Source organism: Gasterosteus aculeatus, chromosome 11 (genome assembly GCF_964276395.1).
Source record: "Gasterosteus aculeatus chromosome 11, fGasAcu3.hap1.1, whole genome shotgun sequence".
NCBI lineage: Eukaryota > Metazoa > Chordata > Actinopteri > Perciformes > Gasterosteidae > Gasterosteus > Gasterosteus aculeatus.
This window is the reverse complement of record NC_135699.1, coordinates 11,545,371-11,560,007: the sequence shown is the minus strand read 5'-3', so window position 1 is coordinate 11,560,007 and position 14,637 is coordinate 11,545,371. Positions and strand designations below refer to the sequence as shown.

Sequence of the window (14,637 nt, the reverse complement as noted above, 5' to 3'; positions counted from 1 at the left end):
GAATCTGTCAGTCTGTCCCCGTTGACAAGAGCAGAAAAGAGGGAAGAGAGGGGCGGCTGATCCGGCGGCGCCAAAGAGCGGCTGATGGGAGGGTCGAGGTTCACTCCATCACTAAAAACCGGCTGCCACGAGTCTGTGGCCGTAATGTCTCGCATCCTTCTATTGGGTTCACGAATGTTGTCCAAAACTACGCTAACTTTTGTTACATTTCGGGAAGTAGTTTTGCTCTTTGGTAAAATAGGTTTATGATTGGAAAAGGCGTTAATTAGGATTTTTGGTGAACTAGCTTGCCAAGTGAAAATGGTCTAGAAAAAAAAGTTGAAATGATCTGTTTACTGTATTTGCCTGAAAGCCCGCTTTAATTTGATATTTTACAGCCAATTATTGAAAAAGAAGGATTTAGAAAGACTTTGCTGCCTCAAAGGGAAGAACAGATGTATGAAGCACGGTTACAGATATTTACATTGATGTTCTGCTTTTACTGAGACATTGTGTCTAGTAGTCACCTTGATTGATGCCAAGCATCTGTCCTTCACAGATATAGGCCCGTCCCGTCCCTGTCCCCCCCTTGTCTCTCTAATATCTTTCCCTCCCGGCCTATGAAGTCTGCGGGGGCGGGGGGGGGGGGGGGGGGGGGGTCGGGCCTTGCTTCGTTAGGGCGACTGTGTGTTCCCATGTCGCCCCTAAACACCTCCATCCCCACACCTCTGCCTGAGACCCACTTCCTGCTTAACCAGTTCCTTTCCCTATTCAACGACAGCGGCACTCTGCCCCCCTGCAGTCTCTCTCTGCCCAAATCCCCTCACTTTCTCTGCGGCCTTATCTCTGCTTTTCTCACAGTAAACGCGCAACAAGTCAAACAGCCACATGTTGGCAGTGGAGTCATTATCGCTGATAATGGCCCCTGTTTACTACGGCTTTCACGCTCCGCCTCACCAACAGCCCATTTTCCCACACACACTCACGCATGTATGTGCATATTTACGGCCACTGATACATACATGATGTATGTGCGCGTGCATTAATGAGAGCCGTGCCGTTACGGTGGTTTGTGTGCGCGAGCGAGCCGGCTCATTGTGAAGATCTCGATCACATGGGCAGATTATGAATGAAAAGAAAATCTATTACAGGCCTCATTCATGCTCTTAAACAGGCTGTAGAGTGAGTGAGTGAGTGTGTGTGTGTGTGTGTGTGTGTGTGCCCCCGAGTGTGTCGTTCCAAATCCAGTTTGACACACTAATCCAGAAATAAGCCCTTTTCCGTGTTGGTGTGTGACTAAGGCTGCTTTAACCACACACACACACACACACACACACACACACACACACACACCCTAACAAATAATTAATACAATGCAGACATCCACAACATCAGCTGTGTGACATGACTCCTCCTTGAAAGATTTCACAAAGCCACGACCAAGTGTCACACTCTCGGGGCTCTCTGCACCCGGTTCCTCCAGCAAAGCCGCGATGAGCCGCCTGATAATTCAACCCCGCCCCCCTGCACCCCTGCGCACCCCCCCTCCAGGCTTCTGCCGTCACGGACACTCTGCTCCTGTCGCAGTTTACACTAAACAGAGAGCGCAGAGAGAGAAACACGCCCCCTAACCCGTCTGCCATCGCCTCCCGCCGCTCTCTCTGACACAGACCCAAACACACATCATAAAAAATGACCCTCTGCCCACGACGGCAGCCGTCAGCACCGGCAGATACGGCGAGAATATTACTGTACTCTGAACGTGCATCTGTGTGCGCGCGTATGAAAGGGCTCGAGTCAGCCCAGGTATATGTAACGATTACGGGAACTTGCTGTCATAATAAGATAATGTTAGCGATAGCGTAAATCAGTGGAATAACTGACTAATGAGAGGGCCGGACGAAGGGATACGCAGCCGACAGACAAGCGCGGGAACGCTGCGTGTCTGTGTGCGCTGCCTGAAGTGAGCGGCGCGCGTGATCGGACATCTGCAGCGGTGGAAGAGCTGATAAGAGTTCAACCGAGCAAGGATGTCAGTAGAAATAGAAGCAGGCCGTGCATCAATATATCCTTCCAGAAAAAGATAAAAGCTATTGTGAAAAAAATGACGTGTGTGAATCTATGTGCTTACAGGCATGACAAAACATGCAAAGGTAGGGACAAGGCACGCACACCAACATGCACACACATATACAGTAGACTCCGATCTCAAACGCACACACAGGAGTGTGTTATGCACACACTGTATGGGTGGAGGTAATGAAAGCAGCCTGCTGGGGTATACGGTTATGGCTTGAGACGCATTGACCAGATCGGTATCTGTCAAAGGGACCTTTCTCCGCGGCCTTCAGCTCGCACATCCAGAGCACAATATAGGCTCCAGTCGACAGGTAGGAGCAGAAAGTAGAGAAGAAAGAGAGGAAGAGGCCTTTGGGGAATATCAAACTAAAACAAAGCAGCTGCTGAGGTATTCAGAGGGGGTCACTCTATCAATCTACTGAGAGAACTGAAGAAATTGCTTCATAGGCTTGATACTGTTCTGTATTTACGGCAGCAGCTTCTGCGTGCCAGTCCGTCCTGGACGACGGGTCCGTGTTTTGTAGGTGTTTTGGTTCCAGATTTACGTATTTCTTTCCAGATAATCTGTAATATACAGGCTGTGTGCGCCGTACAGATTGCAAAAACGTGGTGTAACATTCAGATTTAACCAGATTCCAGTCAAACAAAATCTCAAATCACAACCTTTCTGACTCAGTCCGTAGGTGAGAAGTTTCATCCTTAAATCTCAGCAGTGGAAACCATCCCAAGTGTTGCTCATGACCAAATCAGTCACAATTACCCCCCCCCCGGTTATGTCATCCTAGTCAGTGGGAGTGAGTGATTGGTAAAGCATTATCTGAAGTTGAAGGATCTGCTGAACTGTGAACTGGAGCAGCGCACTTTATCAGCCCCGCGGCCTCAAAGGAGTGCCGGCCTGCAGCTCGTCCAGCTGTCCGGGCTGGAACTCGGCTTCGGGCGGGGGGGGGCGTTTACAGTGAAACTGCAACATTTGCTCCATCACACGGGGCAACGAGGACACAGCAAGAACAAAAGACGTGTTGTCGGGAGGTTAGAGAGCTCAGTCGCAAACGAAAACATCACTTGGGGATATCGAACGAATGCAACGCAACGTCTTTGACTTTTTGGGGTTTAAGATGTTAATCTGCGGAAAATGTGATATCAGAGGTGACCGTCAAGGATCTTGCTGAAATGATGTATTACCAGCAGCAACAGCGACGCTGGGGTTGTTTTCACCTTGCGGGTGTGTGTGTGTGTGTGTGTGAGTCATCGTGGTGAAATGTGTTCCTGGAAACACTTACTGCAGCGGGAACAACCACAAAGGCGGGTTTTCAGCTTTGCCAGCTTTTATTTCTGTCTGTTGAAAGATTTTTTGACAACCGGGCACGATGCGTCCACGGAAAATGTTACAGGTGCGTGGTCAAGTTCAAAAAGGAAAGGCGGAGTTGATGGTTGTGGTCGGAGGAAGGTCGCGCCCCCCCCCCCCCCCCCCCACACACACAGCTTTACGCTCATGGTCAGATTTAAAGAACGACCGTTATTAGAGCACGAGGCTGAGCGTGTAAAACCTGCCTCTCGCTCAGCAAACTGCAGCTGTGAATCAACTTTGAAACAATCCATTTCAGTACTTGGATTGTGGATTGCGTCTCCACGCATACACGCGATCTGCGGCAGATTGGTAATGTCGCGGATCGGTTTTTTTTTTGTATGAAATGAATCAGGAAAATATGCAGTATGAAAACAGCTGCGTCTGCTGCATTTTAAAGGACGACCATTTCAAGCCTTTTCATTACTTTTATGATCCCTATCGGATGATGGAAGTTCATATAACCGGCAGATTATCCATTTCTTCTTATCATAAGCCTCCCCTCTTCCTGTCCTGACGGAGAACACACTCTGTCTCTCTCGGTATTACTCTTGTTTAAGGGAGTAACAGCTAATAGCTGTAGGCCCGCGGGTGCTCACATTACACCGACAAAGGAGGGACTGGTGCGGAATAATCCACTGGTAATTAAAGGGGATTCATAAGAGAACAACTCTAAAGCTGTAACATTGTCTCCGGGATGGTATGTCCTGGGTTGGTTTCTAGTATTCAGCGAATATACGAATGAAAAATACAAGTCCTGTCCACAGGAGAGTGAATATTTCAGAGGGTTATCTAAAAGGTCACGTGCACAGCAAACAAATGGACGCCGACGATTGGTCCTTTCAAACATTGAAGCATTGCAATAAAACCAAAAAAGGACCAAAGTGCCGAAAGCACATAAACAATACATCACAGCCGATGAACTTTGTCACCTATGTAAACTCCGAAAATCACAGATCAATCAAACTTCGGCACTTAAAGCTGACTAAATGTGTACAAATATTTCCTTTAGCAGCATCGGCGCTCGCACCACAAAAGACGAAACCAGCGGGTCACAGCGAGGGCAACGTCAACGCGTCTTCAACTCACAATGATTGGTCGCTACGGCGTCACAAATTCAAATTCCTTCGACTTTCCTCATTTAACATTAGTTATATTGTTTATATCTGGAGAACAGCTAAGAATCAGTGTACCTGAAAGAGGATAACAGAAGCGGGTTTAATCGGTCCTAGAACCAATGAAAGGGTAATCTGCTCATTTAAAATAAATAAATGTTCCATCCACCACCTGATAAAACAGAAGTAGACCGACTGTAAGTCTAGAAAAGGGGGGTCAGAAGAGATACGTTTCCTTATTTCTTTTGTACAACACAAGAAAAGAAAAAAAATTACTGTATAAATGCGTTTTAAACTGAATATTTTCCTATCCAGATAGAGAATTACCTTTGAGACAGGTGTTATTTATCATCCTTCAGAATGACTCATGATTAGCCCCGTGGCTCTGCCGCGACACGTATAGATAAGAGGCACACTGGGGTTTACTGTGAGTTCTCATACGGTCTTTAATCACTACAACACAGCTCTGGTTGTTGTGGCACTGAATGCAGCTTCTAAGTCATGATGAGTTCAAGGATCCTCAGCAGGAATTTAAGTCCAGCTGCACAGTCACAATGCAGAGATGTGAAATGTACTTAGGTGCAACATTCCTCATCCACTGTGTTTGAGCCTGTGTGTTTAGTTGCCAGTGTGTGTGTTTAATAAACACGCTGGGTCCGCCTGCCTAGGTACCTTCAGTAGCCAGTTCATTAGAAGGGAATTAGAGTTGACGCGCAGCGTTCATGTGAAGGGAAGAAAAGCGAGGATTGTTGGTGGAGGGCCCAGCTGTGGCCCCTCGGAGCACCAGTGACAAGGCTCTCAGATAGGCTGCCAAGCGGCTGCTCTCCCCTCTCTCCTCGCTTCACCGGGCCCCGTCCTCTGGCCCCTGACAACCAGCGCACACACACGCACGCACGCACACACACACACACACACACACACACACACACACACACAAGTACGTTTAGTTGCACACATAGGTGGATGCTCAGAATTTAATTAAACTCACTGAGTCCCGTGTCAACAAGTCTGCAGTGACCCCTCTGACACGTCCCCCCCCACCCGCTCCAAACATGGCCGATTCCACATACGACCACATGCAAAGTTGCCAAATGGATTAAATAAGAAGCAGCAGTTTCAGCACATATTTCCCTCCTGTCCTCCTGTGAAGCCGTCAGTGCAGCTTCGACTTCACACCCAATCTCACTTGGTTAATCACTCTTTGCAGGTGGAAACAATGAGGCCGCATGACATGACACTTCTACAGACACACAACGGATTAGAGACCAAGCATGTGCAGGAAAACGACCCCTCAGCGTAACACACGCCGCTGTCCGACCACATTATGCTTTAAGGGAATTGATGACATCATTTTTTTTCTATCACAGAAAACCACTGGCTGACTGGTCATGTAGCGGTAAAGAGACCACAGCGCTGTTCTGTGGACTGGGAGGGCCGAAGGGCAGACACGGGTGGGGGTTTTGTAGGATGTGAGGATGTCACGGTATGCAAACTGAACTCGGAGGAAAGGTACGAGGGTCCTCATGGGAAATCTTTCAAAAGCACCCGATGAAAGCCAGCTTGGAGGTCGCTGACAACGCGCAGCACCTGTGCCGTGTACTGCCATGTGGCAAAGTTGTTGTTTACACCCGTAGCGTGGGAGGCACCTGTCGACACCGGCGGACCCCCGGAGGAGGCGCGTTCCGCGTTAACCCCGGGGGTTCAGCATCAAGGGGGCCGACTGGACGACCGCTAAATGACCTGTCGGCGTGGGCCTGGGAACCGACCGGCCGCCGTGGAGGAGAGGGGAGAGGGGAAGCGTTGCCACCGACGACAGAGGGAGGAGCGGTGAGGGTCACGGCCGCGACGACCCGCGACGACCCGCTTCGCTGTGAGGTCACCGGCGGAGGGAAGTACGGTTCCCGTCACAGCTGCATTTGAAACACTGACACATGTGCACGTGTTTCAGAAGCAGTGAGAGACCTGTCTGGCAACGGCACGCATTACCCACCATTATCACTACTGCACGGACGCTCTTTGATCGGCAAATTCTTTGCATATGACGCACAAATAAATTCTGAAAAAAGAGCTGCCAAGAATTTTTTTTCCTTGAATGACTTTTGCCTCCAGTATAAACCTGCTTCTCTGTCATTAGAGTCAACACTAATGGCAAAAAAAGGTGGGAAATAGTTATGCTATCAAGTCAATTTAAATGAACAGAAATACTTCTGGATTAAACATATTGTCTATTAGTATCTGACCTAAAAATACCTCAGTATAAATCCACTTTTCAGTGAATAGAGAACAAAATGCAAATTTCAGGCTCTAAATCAGTCGTGGATGAAATGCATGGCACGGTGATTATTCTGCATTCCAGATGTTTAGCGCTGACTTGGCTCCACTGGGTCACTGCTTCCATCCGTTTGGGGACAGATTTTAGAGTCTTAGGTGCGCTCTAGACTATTTTTCCTACTGTGGAAAAGCCACAAGTGCGAACTCTTCGTCGACGTTTCCACGCAACGTGCTTTTAAAAACACAATCCACCAGTAACAGGCATGATGAACGACTTACTGCCTCGCACAAAACCTCACCAACAGACCGCCTTCGCTCTCCAACGGCCACTCGGCTGCAACAACAGCAGAGCACGCCGCAACGCTGTCATAGCACATGATCTCTTCGTTTGTTGATGAATATATTTGAGCGAATGCTGCTCGAATCTGCAGCCAAAGTTCCTCTCGGCAGAGCTCGAGTTCGAACCCAAAGCTCACATTGGACGATCCAAAACCCTTTTCGGACCCGTACTTGGCCTGATGAGCACGACTGTGTGATTATTTCCTTCGCCAAAACAGCCGAGACAGAATCCTTGCAAATGCCAGAAGCATAAAACCCAGTGATTTACGGACACAAAACATTACGGTTTAACATTTGTTTTGCCTTCAAACCCGCGTTTGTGTGTGCAAATGAGTGCGTCGCCTCGAAAGAGGGGACGAGGAAAATAAAGAGAGAAACATAAACCCTAAAACAACTTCTTCAGACCTTCATTTTTCCCTCCCCCGTTTCTTCTCGAGTGGAACTACAAAAACATTCTCGAGGCGTTTCATCGGTTGTCATTCGCGCATGTTTTGGCTCCGTGGCTCCCGTTCTGCTTTATCAGAGTCAGTTAACGGAGTTCATCAGTGCTGCTTTCTCGCAGCCAACCGGTCTCTAGAGCCACGCGATCCGACTCATCTCGAGGTGACACAAACGCGCGCACGCACACTTTGTTGGCTGCGATTATGTGTCCATACTCTCCACATACTCTTTCTGGTCCATCTAGTCCCATTCATCACTCTCTTCCCCTGCTCCGCTCTCTCTCTCTCTCGTGTGTCAAAAAACGGAAATTCCACTTCAAAACGATCGGAAAACGAAAAAAAAAAAAAAAGGATTGTGAAGAATCTCACGACAGGGTTCGACTCACACAGCAAAATACAACAATCTAGTTTGTCATGATATACCTATTGTTTGGCATTCGAAGTCCTTTTTTTCTGTCGGATCAACAGCCGTAAAAATGACTCCAGCGTCGTACCCTGAGAGCCCCCCTGAGGCCCCCTGAGGCCCCCTGAGGCCCCGGACCTCGGCCTCACCTTTCCACCTTGTGGATCGTCTAGCACGAAAGTCTGTGTCTGGGTGTGGGTGCAACACACCCACAGTAAATCATCTGTATTAATGACCGAAGCAGGGATTTGTACAGCGAAGAAACCCATAAAAACCTCGGGGGGAACCGAGCAGATTTACTGTAACAAAGACGGCGATAGACTTCGGGACAGAGATGAACTGAGCGAGACGGAGAGGAGCAAGAGATAAGATCGCTATCGCATTCATATAGTAAATCGTAACGGCTGTGTGTGTGTGTCTTCATACGTGTGCGAGTGTCTAAGGGTCCTCATAAGAATGCTTTGAGCTTTATCGGGCTACATCTAGGAGGGTTATTGGACAGAAAAGAGAAAGTTAAGATTGTGTGACCACCCATACGGAGTAACCGGAGCTAATCCACAGTTTAGTATTCTAGTCGTACCACGCAAACATACCTCAAACATTACAAAGCTGCACGACGAGGGAGCTTTGAACAGCAGATGCATATTCCTCTGGAGGACAACATTAAGCGGCACTCATTGAATTACGCTCAGATGCCTTGCAAAGACAAACAAGACGGGAAGAAAACCCCAAATAAGCTGGATGCACTGGATATTGAATGAACTTCTGGTTGACCTCTCCTCCACGTCGAGGCCCCCACATCTATCTTTTCAATCCATCAACGCTGTGCGTCACGACTCCGAGGAAGGCTTGTTATCGATGTGCAAGTGTGACTGTGTGTTTGTTTTTATTTAACCTCCTGTATTTAACCAGCCAGGTCAGCGCCAAATAACTCAGTGATTGTCTAGCGAAACAAACAAAGCGCTTTAAAAGTGAGAAGGGATAACGACAAGGAACAGCAAAAGACAAGATATTGAAAGACATGAAACCAGACAGTACTTAAGGTAGGAATACCTATAATAATGTGTGTGCATTGGACTGGGGGCTCCTTGAGTGGGTGGGACTGTATGTGAGATAAGGACTTGGATGACAGAGTCTTACGTATTACTGAGTGATTTCTTTAAACTTGACTTTGTGCATGACCTTCCTCCCCGCTGCACGGCACGCTCATGACTAACCGACCTGTCTGTCTGCCAGCAGGTTGAATAGGATCCGATTGACTGCGAGTCACAGCGGATATGAATTAACACTTTACAAGAGGCCTTTATAATAACAACAAAAGTACGGACAAAATTGAGAATGTATACGAGTACTCTACAAAAGAGCCAAAACGTTATTCACAAAGATATTATAAACAGACGTAATGACATGATCTTTGTCACCACAAAATTAAATAACGCGCCCGCAGACACGGGCCGACCTGATGTGACCCGTCACACATTCTCTCATCCCTCTGATAAGGGGTCTTTCACAGTGAACACACTGTGGATAAGCTGCAGTTAGATCCCACATTAAACCCCAGGCATACTGCTGTTACTCAATACCTGTCATACCAGAGTGCAGGGTGAGAAGAAGAGTGAAGGGGGGAGGGAGGCAGCACAACGGGGGAAGCTAAGAAAGGAGGAAATGAAGAGGGGGGGACGGGGAGTAGGAGTGAAGAAAAGAGGGCGGGTCTAAATAGAGGTTTAAGGCAAAACAATTTTATACCCGCGCACATGTTGTTATTCGCTTTTTCCTTTTCCGTGTCTAAACAAGCGGCCGGTGTCAAACTCACATGAGTCATTCGGCACGGTGGAGCTCAGACTTACAAGTGAAAATATCGAGACAAAAACACATTTTTAGTGTGAAGTGGGACTTTAACATTACTATTTTAAAACGAGGCAGAGACAAGGGACACAACTGAAAAAAGAAAGTAGGAAAAAAAAAAAAGACTACCATGGGAAAATGCCACTTCTAGGTGAACCCCCCCCCCCTCGCTAACCGGGGGTTGGGAGGTCACCCACATGCTCCCTCTATCCCACCTCGCTCCTCTTCCATCGTCCCTCTCAGCAGAGCTGCGGCCACAAAGCATCATCTTTTACCTCGAGGGGGGGACCGACAACAAGCCCTAAACTGCTCCATGCGGGGAGTGCAGCACGCCGCTGCTGACTCAGCACCCGCATACGCATACGTCTGCTCTAATAGGCTTTGACAGCTAAATGTGCAAAGCGCACAGTCGCCGGGGGGGAAAACGCGCTCTCGATAAGTTGGTAAATCCAGGATTGTTTTTGCAATGGATCCTTCATCCCTTTCAACCATAAAAGTCGTCCGGCTCTGAGACATCCGCGTCCGTCTCTCCCCCTTAATGAGAAGTGCCAAGCGAGCGCACAGTCAACAGGCCAGTAAACCTCAAAGTGAACCGCGGTGACCTCCCGAGGTCTCTGTGTGCTCGCCGTCTCGCCCTCCTCTGCGAGGAAAAGAAAGCTCCCGCAATCATTAAAACTGCAGTGAAGAGACCTTTGTGTTGAGGGCCTCTCTCCGCGTTGTTCGCGGACGTAAGTGGCTCAAATGAAGCTCCAACGAGGCCCGAATGCCACGGAAACAGCCGTGAGGAAATACGCCATCGCACTGAAAAGCGCAAAACAAAGAAAAGACTATTGACAAAGCGACAGACAGCAGCCGGACACTTCTCTTCATGCTTGTTGTGACATCCCGTCTGCGCTTCCCAAAGCAAAGGCTTGTTAACACGACCTGTCGAACACTCCCTCCACGTGACGGATGGTGAGAAAGGGCGAAATGATGCTTTCGGTGGGCACCCCTCTGCCCTCTGCCCCTTAAGACCACACTGCAGTTTGGGACACACTTTGGCTGAGAATAACCAGCGATGAGCTACGGAACGTCAACCAGGCAACAAACACGTGTTTTAATAGGAAAGGTTCCTCCCCCGCGTGACAGATTCATGACACGAGAGATTGATTTATAAGTCCGACAAGAGGGGACAGGTTGGAAGAGTCAACATGTCCCGTTTATCTTATCTGGTGCATTTTTATTATGACATTTTGTGTTTGTTCTCACACATACAGTGACAACTTCTGCTTTGAGCACACTCATTATTCCCCTCTCTGTTGACCATGTTTCTCCACCGTGTCCCGGTTCCCATGGCGGCGGCTAATTAACCTCGGATGTTCAGCGCTCTTCCCGGGTTTCGCCTGCCTTTAGCGCGGCGCTCCTTCCCACGGATGTGTGTGTTTTTTTCTTCCTGCCTCACCGGACGGCGAGGCGCTGTGGGAAGAAAGGCGGCGCCGCGTCTCTCACGGCGGGCCACACATTGCCGCCGTCAGAGCGCGTTTGTGTGTGACGGGGGGGGGACACGTCGTGGCTGACAGAGGGGGACGGCGTGCATCTGCACAGCACACACACACACAGATGCCAATACATATGCAGATATCCTAAACACTAACAAAGAGCACACTCACACTGCCACCTCGGCCTCCGGAGCAAAAGAGGGAGGCGGGGAGAATAATGAGCTCAGAAAATAACCCCCCGGAAGATCATTCCCAGGCTTTCCTAATGGGAACCGCTCTCCTCGTCTTTGTGCTCACTAATTGTGGTGAAAATTGACAAAACAGGACTAACTCTTCGCACAACACGTGTGTAATGTCAAAGGAACAGCCCACCACACAACTTAAATGCAATCATTATCTACAGCCACCAAAAGAAGGACCACCAAACGTAAAGCTTGGTTGAACTCAAGCCAATAATCCCTTTGCATCCCACATGCGACTTGTCTTCGGCTTTGTCTGAGGAAACGTGACAAATGTGTTGCGTAAAAAAGTTGCATCGTTTGGCAACTAAATTCTCTGCACACGTTGATCAATTTGAGAAGTGTGAGTGAAAGGAGATGACTTTCTCCGTAGCTTCTCCTGCAGGGACACGTTCCTTGTTAGTCTACTTCTCAAAAAGGTACCACGACAAACCTGCTCGTGTTCCGAACGGAAGGTTGCGTCAGGGGTCAAAGGGCTTGTCGTATTCACTGTATGTACTAACGATATACTGAACACATAGTTGTGTTTACGACCACGTGATTTGGGACACAAAAATCAAGAGAAAAAAGTAGGAAATGAACTGATATTATAAATCTAAAAAAAAGAAGAAAAAAACATCTGACTCACTTTACAGAATTATAATTGGTGATTAAACAATATAAAAGCTGCTTTGTTTACAATGACTTTTTGAGTACACTAATAGAAACAAGATCATACCACTTAAAAAAGTAATAAAAAGCAAACATTACTCCAAGAGAGAAAACCGCAGCGACTCAAGGACAAAGACGGTCCGTTTAGTCCGTTAGAGTCGGTTAAGCCTTCCTGAGAGGCTCTTTGTCCCTGTGTGGACTAGAAGCTCAAACCAATCCATCAATCACAAATACAAACATTTCTATCTTTGCGGGCCGTTGAAATATGATCCGTGCTTTACTGTAATTTTTATTGGGCACTACTTCTGCATCTGCATCTTTGACTTCCATTCGTCCCCGACGATAGTAGAACCTTGTGATTTAGTAGAACAATAGATCACGTGTCAGATAAGATCCACAGCGACACACGCATGAGCCACAAAGGTGACCTTAAAACAAAGTTGAGCAACAGCGTAAAAGTAACCACAAACCCTGGAGAAGGGAAAATGAAGTCATGAAGTCAGAAAGCACTCAAAATCAAAAGGCCTGCTAGGGTGGGGAACGCGACAGTGATGAAAGTCTGCTGGTTGAGGAAACACTTTAGCATTACTCTGCACACACATATAACAAATTTGCACATGAAGAGCGGTGAGGAAAATGCATTATTGTTCAAAATGAATCCAAACCTGACAAAAGAAAAAGAAGAAATCCCAGATATAAGCAACAAGATGCTGTGTGGTGCCACAGGCTTTTTAAACCGTCAGCGCGCTGCGGTTGGCTCGGCAGTGAACCAGCGGTTTTACTGGCTCCCCCGGGCAGCGTTACACAGCGGGCCGTTTGGCCGCCTCGCCATAGAGAGCAGCGGCCCAGCGTGCTGACGGCACATTCAGTACTGCCGTTACTGCCACTGCACCGGGATTTACACCACCGGCCCGAGCGACAGTCCTGTGACTGAACAAATATGTGGAACAGATGACACAGACTTTCCTGTTGTGGTGATTTTACTGCAGAACAGAAGTGTTACAGGGACACATGGCGAGTAACGGGGTAAAAATGAACGTTTTATGTTTGGTAGCACAATAGGAGGAATGATTCTGTGTGTACCTTTAAATATGTGTTTAACTGATGTTGTTGAGGATTTTTTATAATTCATGCATGCTGCTTGGAATAAACTGAGTGGCTCAGGAACAAAAATGAAATCTTAAAATGAATTGTGAGCTGAAATGTGGAAACATTCTCAGGGTTGAGGTGGAGTTTATAATTACAGTACACAGAAAGCATTGTGGGTTTAGAAGACTGAATCTCATAAATATTCTCAAGCCGTTTTAAAATAACAAACGATGCAAAAAACATCCAGCAGGGTGTGAAATATTATGGTGTTGAGTTCAAATTTGATAGAAAGAAGAATCGAAGCAAATATCAGTGAATTAAATTTCCACAATTCATTTAAATATGCATGTTGGCATTGCAACATTGTATTTAACGCTGGACTTACTCACCTATTTATTTATTCTAATGCGACAACCAGTTGTGGCAGAATTTACATCATACAGACTCTGAATTTGAGAATTTGTTTCTCTGCGGTTTGGCTGTAAAACTCGAGCAATAAACAAGCTCCTGCAAAAAGAAAACAGCCATTTTGAAGGTGAGTTCTTGAATACCGGAGCTGTGGAGACGCTGGTCCTCCTCACCATCCGCACATTGAACGGCAGTTTTACCTGGGTGACCTTTGCCCAGGTGTTGTTGTTTGCTTTTTGTTTAAAAAGAGGGTTCACGAATGGTGTTGTGAGCCAGTGTGATTAAGTTGGGTAAGATTTACTCGCTTCTTTATTCCTCCTGAACGCGTAAAACTAAATTGTGGCTACGACTGAGGAGCCACATCTGGACCCTGCGGGACGTGCGTGAAATCATTTCTCTATTCCTGCAATTTACTCTAATGCCTTGCAGATGGCAGAGTGCATCAGCGTGTGTGTGTGTCCGTTACGTGTAACAACTCCTACAGTAGGAGCAGAGGGAGAAGGAAGAAAGGCACGAGACTTTGGAGGAGACTGCTATCAAAAAGTAAAACACATACAAGCACGGCTTGCTCAGCAAGCTCAGCAAGTGGAAGGCAACCCAGCTTTCAATTATTTTTGCACCAGCATTCAAGTAACTGCACACAAGAGGCTTCTGGGTAATTCTAAAAGTACACGTCGGGAGGTGAAGCGGTTTACTGGGAGCTATCACCTTACTGCGCCTCGTCGGGACGGGCCGACGTTGAAACGGGCTGCCAGCGGTCACTGGCCTGCAGGAAATGCACTCAACGGCCTTCTCTGTGAACGAGGCGACCACGAGGGCCGACGTACGCCACAACACCGCGCGGAGGCCACGGGGCCGCGCCTCACACCTCAGTGGATGGATGAGTTGTGTGAACAGATCAGACTCAGAGGATGATGGATATCACACAACTTGCAATAAATATATTATTTATAACT

The 14,637-nt window shown here is 47.6% G+C and overlaps 1 protein-coding gene across 2 annotated transcripts in view; it reads right to left on the bottom strand.

The window, feature by feature from the left end:
- LOC120827576 (mitochondrial import inner membrane translocase subunit TIM16) overlaps window positions 1-14,637 on the bottom strand; it is a 90,264-nt gene that overhangs the window by 9,059 nt on the left and 66,568 nt on the right. The gene's annotated exons all lie outside the window — the stretch shown is intronic.